The sequence below is a fragment of the Bufo gargarizans genome, chromosome 9 (assembly GCF_014858855.1).
Source record: "Bufo gargarizans isolate SCDJY-AF-19 chromosome 9, ASM1485885v1, whole genome shotgun sequence".
Classification (NCBI taxonomy): Eukaryota; Metazoa; Chordata; class Amphibia; order Anura; family Bufonidae; genus Bufo; species Bufo gargarizans.
This window is the reverse complement of record NC_058088.1, coordinates 40,168,228-40,184,082: the sequence shown is the minus strand read 5'-3', so window position 1 is coordinate 40,184,082 and position 15,855 is coordinate 40,168,228.

Below are 15,855 nucleotides of genomic sequence, written 5' to 3'. Positions count from 1 at the left end.
ATATAATTATATACAGGAGATGCCCAGGTTATACCAGCATGCTCCATATCACTATATACAAGAAGATGTATTACTTATACCAGCTGTACATATATAATTATATACAGGAGATGCCCAGGTTATACCAACATGGTCCATATCACTGTATACAAGAAGATGTATTACTTATACCAGCTGTACATATATAATTATATACCGGAGATGCGCAGGTTATACCAGCATGCTCCATATCATTGTATACAAGAAGATGTATTACTTATACCATCTGTACATATATAATTATATACCGGAAATGCCTGGGTTATACCAGCATGCTCCATATCACTGTATACAAGAAGATGTATAACTTATACCAGCTGTACATATATAATTATATACAGGAGATACCCAGGTTATACCAGCATGCTCCATATCACTAGATACAAGAAGATGTATAACGTGTACTAGCTGTACATATATTATTATATACAGGAGATGCCCAGGTTATACCAGCATGCTCCATATCACTATATACAAGAAGATGTATTACTTATACCAGCTGTACATATATAATTATATGCAGGAGATACCCGAGTTATACCAGCGTGGTCTATATCACTATATACAAGAAGATGTATAAGTTATTAGACGTCCTAGCCAGTGTCAGGTTAGCACTTAGCAAGGTCTTTCTTCACTCCGCAGGAGACATTTTGTGTGCGGTTCTGTCACACTGTCCGTCCACTCCAGTAACTGTTTTATCTTCTCTTACTTAGTAGGCTAGATTTATTGTTTTGCCAATATGTCGGCGATGATCTCTTGTTTGATTGTCCTATCGCCCACCTTTGACTAAGCATTGCCCATCTCTAAGCCGACCCCGCTCAGCAACTGCCAAAGCTTAGAGGGAACACTGCTCTTGGGTTTTTACGCCCCAGGTGCATTATATTGCACTTATCAACATTAAATTTTAGTTGCCAGATATTTGACCATTCCTCTAGTTTTCCTAAGTCCTTTTCCATTTGGTGTATCCCTCCAGGAACATCAACCCTGTTACAAATCTTTGCGTCATCATCAAAAAGACACACCTTTACCATCGAGGCCTTTTGCAATTTCGCTGATAAAGATATTAAACAATATAGGTCCCAGAACAGATCCCTGAGGTACCCCACTGGTAACAAGACTATGGTCTGAATATACTCCATTGACTACAACCCTCTGTTGTCTGTCCCTCAGCCACTGCCTAATCCATTAAACAATATGGGAGTCCAAGCCCAAAGACTGAAATTTATTGATAAGCCTTCTATGTGCAACAGTATCAAAAGCCTTACTAAAGTCTAGATAAGCGATGTCTACTGCACCTCCGCCATCTATTAATTTAGTCACCCAATCAAAAAAATCAATAAAATTAGTTTGACATGATCTCCCTGAAGTAAACCCATGCTGTTTTTTATCTTTTACTTCATGGGATTTTAGATGTTCCACAATCCTCTCCTTAAGTATGGTTTCTATTAATTTCCCCACTATTGATGTCAGGCTTACTGGCCTATAGTTGCCCGATTCCTCCCTACTACATTTCATGTGAATGGGCACAACATTTGCTAATTTCCAATCTTCTGGGACCACTCCTGATGCCAGTGATTGGTTAAATAAATCTGTTAATGGGTTTTGCTAGTTCACCGCTGAGCTCTTTTAATAGCTTTGGGTGTATCCCATCAGGCCCCTGTGACTTATTTGTATTGATTTTAGACAGCTGACTTAGAACCTCTTCCTCTGTAAAGACACATGCATCAAAAGATTCATTAGTCTTTCTTCCTAACCAAGGTCCTTTTCCTTCATTTTACTTTGTAAAAACTGAACAGAAGTATTCATTGAGGCAGTCAGCTAGTTTTTTATCTTCTTCCATATACCTTCCTTCTTTTTTTTTTATTTGGTAATTCCTTGTTTTAGTTTCCTTTTTTCATTTCTGTATCTGAAGAATGTCGTATGCCTTTTTTCACTGACTGCGCTAATTTCTCTTGTGCCTGTGCTTTAGAAGCTCTTATAACTTGCTTGGCCTCTCTCTGCCTAATCTTATAAATTTGCCTGTCATACACGTTTTTTTTTTCTTTTTATAATTACTAAATGCTATCTTTTTGTTTTTAATGATTTTGGCCACTTCTGCGTAGTACCACAGTGGTCTCTTCCTTTTTTTGCTTTTACTGACAATCCTAATGCAATTATCTGTTGCCTTCAATAGTGCCACTTTTAAGTAGTCCCATTTATCCTGGACTCCATTGAAACTGTTCCAATCTGATAGGAACTCGTATACCACTAATCTAATTTTAAAAAAGTCAGTCACTGTACTTATAGTAAACCACACTGACTGGTGATCACTAGATCCCAAGCTTTCCCCTACAGTAATATCAGATACCAAATTCCCATTTGTGAATACTAAATATAAAATGGCCTCCTTTCGGGTTGGCTCCTTCACTACTTGCTGTAGAGATAATCCCAGTAGGGAATTTATAATATCTGTACTCCTGGCAGAACTAGCTATTTTGGTTTTCCAGTTTACATCAGGAAGATTAAAGTCTCCCATAATGATAACTTCCCCTTTCAATGTCATTTTAGCTATTTGCTCAACTAGTAGATAATCTAATAATTTGACTTGGCTAGGTGGTCTATTTATCACACCTACACAAGTTACCTTATGATTATCAAGCTGCAACGTAACCCAAACTGACTCTAAATTGGTCTCCCTAACTTGTATTAAATTAGATTTTATGCTATCTTTCACATACAGGGCCACCCCGCCCCCTTTCTTGCCTTCTCTGTCTTTCCTATATAGAGATAACCCTGGTATTGTTATATCCCAGTCATTACTCCCATTGAACCATGTCTCAGTAACAGCCATTAAATCTATATTCTTAGGTGCCATTATAGACTCAAGTTCATTGATCTTATTCCCTAAACTGCGAGCATTTGTAGACAAGACTCTGAACTTGTAATTTCTTAACCTATGTGCTACTGGCATCTTCTGGCATTGTTCCGGGGACTGCTGGATTATCACTCTTTTGCCCCCCTTTCCTAGTTTAAATGCTCCTTAGCAAATACTTTGAACTGTTAACTGAGGACATTTGTTTCCTTGAGAGAAAGATGCAAACCATCTTTCTTGTACAGTTATTTTCCATTCCAACGAGAGCTAACATGACACACAAAGCCAAACCCTTGGTTCAGACACCATTCACCAAGCCATACATTGAATTCCTTAATGCTTATCTTCCTGTCATACTGAAGGTTATGCACAGGCAAAACTGCAGAGAATGAAACAGTCGATGCAACCTCCCGCATATAATTACCAAGTGTGTGAAAAACTTCCTTCACCTTTGAAACCTCATTGCAAGCCAGATCATTTGTCCCAAGATGAACAATAACATCCACCTCCCTTTCCTGCTTTGCTTGCCTCACAATATTAAGGATACGTTGTCTATCCCTGCTAGCGGTAGCACCAGGGAGACATCTTACAAAACCATTTCCCTCAAACTTTACACCTCTTATGATAGAATCGCCCACCAACAGCTGCTTACAATCAGTCCTCACCTTATCCTTTTTGTCTTTGGCTGCAGTCTTGCAGGGGGCTGCAGGGGGCCGATGGCTTCCATGGCAACCACAAGCCTTGAAGTCTGCCATTTACGAAAGCCTGTAAGATCCAAAAATAGTACCAATAAAAATGTAAACTCTTCCCGTAAAATATGAGCCGCTACACAAGACGATTGTAAAAAAAATATGGCTTCAGGAGATGGAGACACAAAAACATGATTTTTTTTCAAAAATGCTTTATTATGTAAAACTGAAACAAAAAATAAAAATAGACATATTTGTTATTGTCGTGTCCATAACAACCTTTTCTTTTAAAAGATATGATCTGTCCTGTCAGGTGAATGTTGTAAATAAAAAAATAAAAATTAAATGGTGCCAGAACAGCAATTTGTTGGTTACCTTGCATCACAAAAGTGTCATATTGAGTGATCAAAAATCACATGTTTACCAAAATAGTACCACTAAAACTGTCACCTTATCCTGTAGTGTCTAAAATTGGGTCACTTTTTGGGAGTTTCTACTGTAGAGGTGCATCAGGGGGTCTTCAAATGTGACATGGCAACTTAAAATTATCCCAGAGAAACCAGCCCTCCAAAATCCATATGTTGCTCCTTCCAATCTGTGCTCTGCTGTGTGCCCATACAGCAGTTTATGACCACATATGGGGTGTTTCTGTAAACTTCAGGATTGGGGTAATTAATATAGAATTTTGTTTTGCTGTTAACCCTGCCTTACAGGAAAAATGGATTTCTCCTCTACTTTCCTTTAATTTTTGTTGAACACATAAAGAATAACATGAGGAGTATAGTTTCTAAAATGGGGTAGAAGACATATGGGAAATGTAAAGTAATAATTATTTTATGAGGTATCACTATCTGTCTTAAAAGCAGATAAATTGAAATTTAGAAAATTGCAAGTTTTTCCAAATTTTGGGTAAATTTGGGATTTCTTTTATAAATAAAGGTGATATATATAAACTCTTGGAATTGTGCAACAGGAGATCTCAGGATATTAAAGGGGTTTTCTGGGACTTCAATATTGATGGCGTATACACAAGATAGGTCATTACACGTTGATAAACTATTTGAGGAGGCTGCCTGTCACGGACGGTGTACAGGAAACAAGACAAAGCAACATGCATATATGACTCACTGGATCCAAAGCTAAGGAACCAAGGGGAGACCCCTGCACAAGACCTAGCACTTTCCCTGGCTGCTCACCCTATGCAAAGATCCCAGAGGTGGATGGTTGCATATCCACGTACCTCGACTATATAACCCCTGAACACCCTACAATAGTGAGGGGACACGACCACCGGCTCCCTACACCAGACACGGAGGGAGTCAGGGTCAACTGGGATCCAGCAAACAGAAAATAACAGATGAAAGTACAGCACTTAACTTTAGTAGCAGACTGGGAAATGGGATCAGCATGCACACACACTCCAGGAAGAAATATAAGCCGCCCAGTAATGCATCATGGGGAGGAATTTAAAGGGAAGCAATCAGTCCAACTACATGACAGCTGAGAGCGGCTAACGAGATGAGGAACTGAACAGCACAACAAAGAAACCTCAAGGAGGAGGTTCTGAAAGGCTTCTGTCAGAGCTTCTCAGCTGTCTGGTTGTGACACTGCCTTGCTCCAGTGCGCGCTACGGCCTCTTCCTAGGCCAATTCATCCTTAAGGTGAAAAGGGGCCTGAAGGGGTTAAGGTGGTCATATACATTACATTAATGTTGTCCAAACACATCTATTTCAGTGTGATCAGCCAACCATCTAATGTGTATTTGGTTGTCGCAACCCTCCCCCAGAGGCAGATGGGAGAAAAAATGGATGGGCATGTTGAGCATCAACATGGTGTCCTGTCCTTCTGTTCTCAAGGGAGATAAGCCACTGTTAAAGGTATCTGGCAGTGGCCTTGGGCCAGGCATACACATGAGATAACTGTTGGTTTAAAGCTATTTTCACATCTACGGTTTGAATACCGATAGCCTGCCGGAATCTCTGGATCCAGCACTGCCGGATGCAGACTGTATGTCTGCCGGCCCCAGTAAGTTGAAATCTATCTGATCTAATCCTTATCTCCTTTGACATCTGCTGCCAAAGGAGGGTTGGTAGGCAACATACACATTAGATGGTCAGCTCCATCGGTGGGCACAAGACTGCTAAGGCCAGTGAGTGGCTGCAGCAGTATACGTGATGTTACTGCTGCAGCCAAAATAATAGATCATGGTTGCAGCCCGTTTGAGAGGACACAGCCTCAGCGCTGAATCGGAGGGAGCCATTAATGTTGAGTTTAAGTTGTTTTATTATTTTATCAGCCTGTCTGCAGTTTGCACATAAAAACTTTCAACTCAGACAACCCCTTTACGAGAATCTGTTCTGGTAACACATTCCCCTTAGCCCATACCATACGGTGATGACATATTCTAGGTAAATGGTTATACAATGATTAACTCTCTATGGGCAAACAACAGTTTTTTACTTATTTTGTTTCTTTTCCAGAAGAATACTTGGAACTAAAATGTTATTTACTAGCTATGAGAAGAATGAAGGAAATGCCTCACATGATTAATGAACACAATACCTCTATCTATGAAGCAGACGAGTTATGTATGAATGCTCATGGATAAACTCTTGGAATTGTGCAACAGGAGATCTCAAGATATAAAGGGGTTTTCTGGGAGTTCAGTATTGATGGCTTATCCTCAGGATAGGTCATCAATATCTGATCAGTGGGGGTTTGACTTCGATCACTCATTGATCAACTATATGAAGAGGGCTGCCTCGCTCCAGCACGCTACAGCCTCTTCCTAGGCCAATAACGTCATATTCATTGGTCACATTGCCTATTTGCAGTTCTGTCCCATTCAAGTGAATGGGCCGGGGCTGCAAAACCAAGCGCAGCCACTATCCAATGTACAGCGCTGTACTTGGTATGCAGTGCTTACTGGAGGGTGGCAGCCTCTTCAAACAGCTAATCCATGGTGGTGCCTGAAGTCAAGGGCCCTTTACATGGGCTGTGAATACCGCAGATAATTGATAAAATGCGTTCATCAAAGGCTCGTTGCCGATTATCTGGTGCAGTAAACGTACTTCTGATTACACAATAAATGAGCAAAACGCTTGTTCACTGGGTAATAAATCATTTGGGCAGTCACGAAAATAATCGTTAGCCCGCAGCAGATCGTGATGTGTAAACAGCATCTGCTGCTGGCAAACAACTCCATACTGTGGAGGAGATCACTGCAAGTAAATACAGCGGTCTCCTCCACCATCGAGCAGGCGATTGTCGGGAATCTGCTGCCGTATCATCCAGTGTAAAGGGACCTTAAGACTCTTCACCAATCAGATAATGGTGACCTGCAAATTACATGTTAGAAATCCTGATGCCGCTCCTTCCCTTCTGAATGCTGCTGTGTTCCCAAACAGCGGTTTACGACTACATATATGGTGTTGCCGTATTCAGGAAAAAATGCATAACAAATTGTGGGGTGCTTTTTCTCCTGTTAGCTCTTGTGAAAATAAAAAATGTAGGGCTAAAGAAACATCATATTGGAAATAAAAATTCATTTTTCATTTTCACAGCCATGCGTTTCTAAATTCTATGAAATGCTTGTTGGGTCAAAGCATTCACCTCACCACTATATTTATTCCTTGAAGGGTGTAGTTTCCAAAATGGGGTCAATTTTTGGGGTTTTCTTTCTAGGGGTATCTCAGGGTCTCTTCAAATGTGACATGGCACTTGAAAACTATTCCAGCAAAATCTGCCCTCTATTAACAATATGGCGCTCCTTCCCTTCTGTGCCCTGCTGTGTGCCCATACAGCAGGTTACAACCACATATGGGGTGTTTCTGTAAACTGCAGAATCAGGGTAATAAATATTAAGGTTTGTTTGGCTGTTAACCCTTACTGTGTAACAGGAAAAAGTTATTAAAATGCAAAATCTGCACAAAAAATACGAAATTTTAAAATCTCCCTTCTATTTTCCTTTAATTCTTGTGGAACACCTAAAGGTTTAACAAAGTTTGTAAAATCAGTTTTGAATAACTTGAGGGGTGTAGTTTCTAAAATCGGGTCATTTATGGGTGGTTTCTACTAATTAAGTCCCACAAAGCAACTCAATAACTGAACTGAAAAAAGTGGGTTTTTTGCAATTTTCTTAAAAATTTTATTTCCTGAAAAAATTGAATTTACAAAATGATGCACACATAAAGTATACATATGGAGAATGTAAAGTAATAACTATTTTATGAAATATCACTATCTTAAAAGCGGAGAAATTCTAATTTTAAAAATAGCTAATTCTTCCAAATTTTCAGCAAATTATTATATTTTGTTTAATGCATAAAGGTAAAATTTATCAACACAATTACACCACTAACATAAAGTATGATGTGTCACGAGAAAACAATGTCAGAATGGCTTGGATAAGTAAAGCATTCCAAGCTTATTACCACATAAACTGATACCTGTCAGATTTGAAAAATGGGGCTCCGGCATTTGGTCCAAACTTGCTGTCGCTTGAAGGGGTTAATAAGGCTCCTATTAGTGGGCCCCAGTACCAATAATGCCCCATTAGTGGCACCCAGTATTAATAAGGCCCTCATTTGTGGCCCCCAAGTATTATTAAGGCCCCCAGTATTGATAATGCCCTATTAGTGGCCCCCCAGTATTAATAATGCCCTAGTAGTGGCCTCCAGTAAAATTAATGCCCCCACTAGTGCCCCCCTAGTATTATTTTTCCTCCATTAGTGGCCCCCAGTATTAATAAGGTCCCCATTAGAGGACACAGTATTATTCATGCCCTCTTCTCCACTCTTTTCGTGTGCAAAAAAAAAAAAAAAAAACTCACTTCATCCATTTGATCGCGCAGCGGTGAACACTCGCTGCTCACTGGATGAGCAGGATAGAATCTGCGCTCCAGTGTGATTACATTTCGCAAGTCCTGCTGCTTCCAGTCAATGCTGCGAAATGTCATCATGCTGGAGAGCAGGTCTTGTCCTACGCATCAAGTGAGTGGCGAGTGTATGATGCAGTGCCATCAAATGGAGGAGGTTTTATTTATTTATTTATTAACACAAGCAAAGGGGGGGGGCAAAGGCTGTACAAATGGGCGTTCCACGATGAAAGCGCTCATTAGTAATAGTGCACAGGTGGAAACCCTACGCACGGCCCACACAGAGCCACGTCCTCACAGAGAGGGCTCTGAGGGGGAGCTAAAGATGGTTACAGCTGAGGATGGTTGCAGCCGGGAACGATGCAAGTGTCTGGTTCGCTGGAGAAAAATGTAAGTGCACATGTAGCAGGATCGACATATGAATAGCCTCTAAATTCGTAGCTTTGTGTCGATACGGATTAGGTATGTCAATATAATAAATAAGTTGCAAACTAAAAAAAGGGGGGGCATAGACAGGTGCTCAATGTAGAGGCACCCTATTAGTGTTACGTTACCCGTTCTGCTGCTGTTATTCGCCGGCCTTGCTCTATTTTCCCATGACGTGCCGTCCCACGTGGGCGGGAGCGGTGGCTTGGAGTTTGAAAAAAAGCGCGGGTATCGTTGCAAGTCTTCCAATTGATGCGAATCTTCGAAATGATGCATTCTATGAAAAGATCGGTGAGTGTCTTTTTAATCCTATTTCCAAGTGCTGTGTTTGCGATCTGAAGGGTGGCGATGCTGCAGGGTACCAGACATGTTACAAACCGAATATGTCTACTGGAACAGCCATTCATGATCATGGCAGGTAATATGCTGTACATCAGTAGCTCCCAGAAGATGGATAGGCTTATTGATTTACGTTGCATCCGTGATAGGCGATGGTTCCTCCAGAATATAATCTGTGTAATATAAAAATAGTCTGCAGGAAAATCAAGCCCAGAATATGTGATAATAATGTGAATACCGCACAGATGAGCGCTATTAATTCTACATTACAAGTTTACACCCTGAGGTGTTTAAGTGGATGAGTGGCGATATGCCTTAAATGAATGTTTTTCTTTAAATGGAACCTGTCACCATGAAAATTCAATATAAGCTACAGGAGGCATGGTATAGAGCAGGAGGAGCTGAGCAGATTGATATGTAGGTTTGTGGGAAAAACTTATATTTCATTTATTTTTATCTCTGCTCATTCCGAGCTCTGAAGTCCAGGAGGCGGTCCTATCAGTGATTGACAGTTATCTCTGTATACACAGTCATAGAGGGAAGGTTGTCATCACTGATAGGACCACCTCCTGGACTTCAAATCTCAGAATGAGCAGAAATATAAATTTATAAATTGCAAGTTTTACTGAATATTTTCCCATGAACATATATACTAATCTGCTCTGCTCCGTCTGTTCTATAATCTGATGGCTGCACCTTATTTTGCATTTTCATGGGGACAGGTTCCCTTTAAGACATAATATTACGTGTGATCTGCCCTGATCACTACAGGTGGGTAAGTTACCCAGAAAATGGTTCATGGTTGGGATATTAATTTGTAATAATACACTATTGTATGATTATTGTCTAACATTATTGTACCGCTTAGATGAAAACTTATTTGAATGGTATCAGGTGAACACTTTGGGGGGAAAAAATCTTGAGAGGGAGTTGATTTTTCTTGAGTCTGCAAATTGTGGATCTGCAAAACACAGATACTGCTCATGTTGCGTCCACATTTTTTACTTAAATGGATCAGTGGCCTGCATTTTTCAGCCAATTATTGGACGTGTTCTGTCTTTTTGTGGAACGGACATGCGGATGCGGAAAGCACACGGATCAACCATGTGTTTTCCGCATCTGCAAAGTCCAGACCACTGACCCACTGAAGTAAATGCAGACACACTGACTGCATATGTATTTTGGGGATCTGCGTGCATTAGGCCTAAACGGCTCACATTTATAAATTTGATCTTTAAAGGGATTCTGTCACCTGGATTTTAGTGACAGAGCTTTTAACATCATCATATCAATCTGCTCATTTTGTATTTAAATATACTAGTATTACTACCCTAAAGCCCCTTTCACACGGGCGAGTATTCCGCGCGGGTGCAATGCGTGAGCATCACTTGTGCGTTGCGTGAAAATCGCAGCATGCTCCTCTTTGTGCGTTTTCACGTAACGCAGGCCCCATAGAAATGAATGGGGTTGCGTGAAAATCGCAAGCATCCGCAAGCAAGTGCGGATGCAGTGCGATTTTCACGCACGGTTGCTAGGTGATGATCGGGATGGGGACCAGATCATTATTATTTTCCCTTATAACATGCTTTTAAGGGAAAATAATAGCATTCTGAATACAGAATGCATAGTACAATAGGGCTGGAGGGGTTAAATTTAAAAAAATTATAATTTAACTCACCTTAATCCACTTGCTCACGCAGCCTGCATCTCTTCTGTCTTCTTCTTTGCTGTGTGCAGGAAAAGGACCTGTGGTGACGTCACTCACATGATCCATCACCATGGTAAAAGATCATGTGACGGACCATGTGATGACCAGAGTGACGTCACCACAGGTCCTTTTCCTGCACACAGCAAAAAAAAAGACAGAAGAGAAGCCGGGCTGCACGATCAAGTGGATTAAGGTGAGTTAAATTATTATTTTTAACCCCTCCAGCGCTATTGTACTATGCATTCTGTATTCAGAATGCTATTATTTTCCGTTATAACCATGTTATAAGGGAAAATAATACAATCTACAGAACACCGATCCCAAGCCCGAACTTCTGTGAAGAAGTTCGGGTACCAAACATGCCGATTTTTCTCACGCGCGTGCAAAACGCATTACAATGTTTTGCACTCGTGCTGAAAAATCGCGCATGTTCCCGCAACGCACCCGCACCTTTTCCCGCAACGCCCGAGTGAAAGAGGCCTAAGTGTTGTCATTTGTCTAGAAAATTGCTTTTATTAATTTGGTAATTACCTGAGTAAGGTGCCCAAGGGGCTATCCCTCCGGCCGTTGGTGCCCAGCCGCGCCCCTTCTCCTGGAGCCCAGCACCGCCCCACTGCTAATTCATTCACAACTCATTGTCGGCTGGCGCATGTGCAGTGCGTCCTGTGAGGCCGATTCCAGGTGCTGACATGTGTTTTCACAGCGCATGCGCGAGATTATGGCTCAGCGAACGCATTCAGTGGATACACATGTCAGCGCCTCGAACCGGCCTCACAGGACGCACTGCAAATGCGCCAGCCGGCAATGAGGAGTGAATAAATTAGCAGTGGGGTGGTGGTGGACTTCAGGAGAAGGGGCGCGGCTGGGCACCAACGGCCGGAGGGACAGCCCCTTGGGCACCTTACTCGAAGCCCCACGAACACAAGATATGCAAGCGATAAAGATCAACTACAAACAAAAACACTTGGTATAGTATCCTTAGTCTATCTATAAAATGTGCAATACATTTGTCAGTATTGTTTTAAGGGAAAATAAATACTCTTTTGGGCTTATATTCACTGGTCGGGCACCACTGTCTGTCTGTGGGCGGCAGCCAGACATGGACTGAGGTAAAGGTCCTGGCTCCTTCTTCTTCTCCCCTGCGTGGCGGCGCAGCGCTCTGGGGACGGGGCTGGCAACGTTCAGAAGACGTTAAAGAGGCAGAGAGGGACGCTCAGAGGGTCCCGCTGTGGCTCTTCCATTAATCCGCTTAGGCCACCAGCGGAAGCCAATAATTGTACTTGTGGCGGTGTCGGGTGGGAGCCAGAGCGAGGCCCAGTGGCGTTGCTAGGGCTGATGTCACCCGGTGCGGTAGAAAATGGTGTCACCCCCCGAAGCAATAATTTTTTAACCATATAACAAAATATGTTGAAAGAAATCAAAATTAAAGCAGTGCCAGATGCAGTAAATTCCGGCAGGCTATTCTCAACTGGAACAGCCTGCTGGAATCACTAACGCATATGTGAAGGCAGCCTAATACAGCGCCACATACCTCTTACATCCAGTGACGTCTCCTTTGACATAGATGTTTTCTTTCTTCCTCTTCTCCATTCAGACGAGACCGCAATGATAATTTCTTTCAGCCATCTCTCATCTCTGCAGACAGACATTTTAGTTTCCTACTTTTCCTCCCACCTTCTCAACATCCCATCATGTACCCCCAAAACTGAGACGCTGTTCCCCCCAAAACTATACTGTAGAAACAGATAAACCCCTGAAAATACTAGTTACACACAGATGGTGCCCCTTCAATAATTATTGGAACACAATGCTCTAAAAAATAACTGCACCCAGGAAATAGTGCCCCTGACACTAATAGTGTAACCATAATGTCCCCCAAAAATAACTGTGCTAAGCTGATACTGTGCCAGGGTGCCCCCATAGTAATAGTGCTCTCCAAAATCCCAGCAATAGTAGTAATTCTGTGCCAGAGTGCACTTAGTAGTAATAGTGCTCCTACAGTGCCCCCAACAGTAATTGTGCCCCAGAAGTAATAATGCTCCCATAGTCCTCTAGTTGTAATAAAGCCCCCTTATAATGTGCACCTGTACAAAAAAATACCCTGTTGTGTGGCAGTAAAAAAACAAACAAAAAAACTCCTCTTAGTGCCCCCAGTAGAGCCAATGTCCCCAGAGTGCCCTCATGTGATCAAATGACCCGTACTGTGTGCCACTACAAAAAACACTTAGTGCCCCCAGTTGAGCTAAGGTGCCCGTAGTGCCCCTATAATTTGTGCCAGTATAAAATACTCCTATATAGTGCCCCCAGAAGATGCCCCCCAAGTGCTCCTCCCCCGTTCCCATAGTGCCCTTCATAATGTGCCAGTATAAAATGTCCCTATAGACTGCCCCACATAGATGCCCCCATAATGCTTCTCTCCCCCCTTCCCCATAGTGGCACCAAAATGGGTGCCAGTATTAAATGCCCCTATATAATGCCCCCATAGTGCTCTTCTCCCCCACTTATCCATAGTGCCCCCTCATAATGCATACCAGTATATAGGGCCCCCAGTAGATGCCCCCATAGTGCTCCTTTCCCCCACATTTCTCCATAGTGCCCCCCATAATGTGTGCCAGTATAAAGGGCCCCCAGTAGAAGCCCCCATAGTGCCCCCCATAGTATTTGACAGTATTTAGGCCCCCCAGTAGATGCCCCCTTTGCGATCCTTCCCCCCTTCTCCATAGTGCCCCCCCATAATGTGCCAGTAAATAGTGCCCCCATAGTGCCCCCCAATAATGTGCCAATAAGAAGTACCCCCATATAATGTGCCCCCCAATCATGTGTCAGTAACAAGTGCCTCTCCCCCCCCAAATCATGTGTCAGTAACAAGTACCTCTCCCACCCCAAATCATGTGCAAGTAACAAGTGCCTCCCCTCTATACTTACCTCCCTATTGCAGCGATACAATGCAGGCCTCTTCCGGCCTGTGTCCCGCGCTGTACGGCTCAGGCTCTGTGACTTGTTAAAAAAGCTGCAATTCATAAATCTTCCAAGCAACTACTTAAAGGGGTTGTCCAAAAAAAAATATTCTGCAGTTTTTAATCCAGCCCCTGGATCAGAATATTTTTGTAATTGCACGTAATAAAAAAAAAAATGGTTATAACCACTAAGTTATTCAATAAAATGTATCTGTATAGCGCCCCCTACAGTTTCTTTTGTTTCTTATTTCTTTGACCTGCTCACTGAGATGGCCGAACATGCTCAGTTCTTTCCTTCAACTGCCTCCTGAGCTGCAGGGCCGGCGCTTCCATAGAGGCAAGCGGGGCAATTGCCCCCGGCCCCCCGAGTCCTTAGGGCCGGTGCAGGCCTGAGCCGTACAGCGCGGGACACAGGCCGGAAGAGGCCTGCATCGCATCACTGCCAAGGAGGTAAGTATAAGTGTTTTTTTTTTTTCTGTGTACAATACTGGTGGCTACTGGCACATGATCATGGGGGGCTCAGGCTACTGGCACATGATAGGGGGGCCTATGGCTACTGGGACATGATAGGGGCCCTATGGCTACTGGCACATGATAGGGGGGGCCCTATGGCTACTGGCACATGATAGGGGGGCTCTGGCTACTGGCACATGATAGGGGGGGCTCAGGCTACTGGCACATGATATAGGGGGGGCTCTGGCTACTGGCACATGATATAGGGGGGACTCTGGCTACTGGCACATGATATAGGGGGGGCTCTGGCTATTGGCACATGATATAGGGGGGCTCTGGCTACTGGCACATGATATAGGGGGGCTCTGGCTACTGGCACATGATATAGGGGGGGCTCTGGCTACTGGCACATGATATGGGGGGGCTCTGGCTACTGGCACATGATATAGGGGGGCTCTGGCTACTGGCACATGATATGGGGGGCTCTGGCTACTTGCACATGATATAGGGGGGCTCTGGCTACTGGCACATGATATAGGGGGGGGCCTGGCTTCTGGCACATGATATAGGGGGGTCCCTGGCTACTGGCACATGATATAGGTGGGTCCCTGGCTACTGGCACATGATATAGGGGGGGCTGTGGCTACTGGCACATGATATAGGGGGGTTCCTGGCTACTGGCACATGATATGGGGGGGGCTCTTGTTACTGACACATGATGGTGTGGGGGGGGGGCTCTTATTAATGGCACATGATTGGGAAGCATCTATGAGGGCACATTTTACTGGCACAATATTGGGGGACATCTATGGGGGCACTTATTACTGGCACATTATTGGTGGGCACTATAGGGGCATCTACTGAGGCCACAAAGAACGGTTATTTTATATGGGGGGCTCTGTACAGTAGCATTTTATACTGGGACACATTATGGTGGGTACTATGGGGAAGGGGGAAGAGGAGTACTATGGGGTCATCTACGGGGGCACTGAGAACGGGTATTTTATACTTACAAATTATGGGGGACACTGAGGGCATCTACTGGGGCACTATATATGGGGCATTTAATACTGGTACATTATGGGGGGCACTAAGAGGGAGGGGGGAGAGGAGCACTCATGGGGCATTTACTGGGGTCACTATATGGGGGTATTTTATACTGGCACATTATGGGGGCACTATGGGGACATTAGCTCAACTGGGGGCCTTACAAGGGGGTATTTTTTGCACTGTCACATTATAAGGAGAATTATTACTACTGGGGGGGGGGGGGCATTATGGTGGGCTTTATTACTCCCCCATGGTATGTGGGGGAGTATGGTAGCAGCACCAGCCTCTCCCTGCTCTGCTATCCCTCTGCCCCTTCTCCAAATCCTTATTATGAAATCTTTCTCATTAGGATAAAACACATCGGCTCCACCGAGCCCCCGGCCGAAGTGTGGAAGTGGCGTCCGAGATCCCAAGGGCCAAGCCAAGTAACTGTAAGTTTTCATGTTAAATATGTTTGTTATACACAT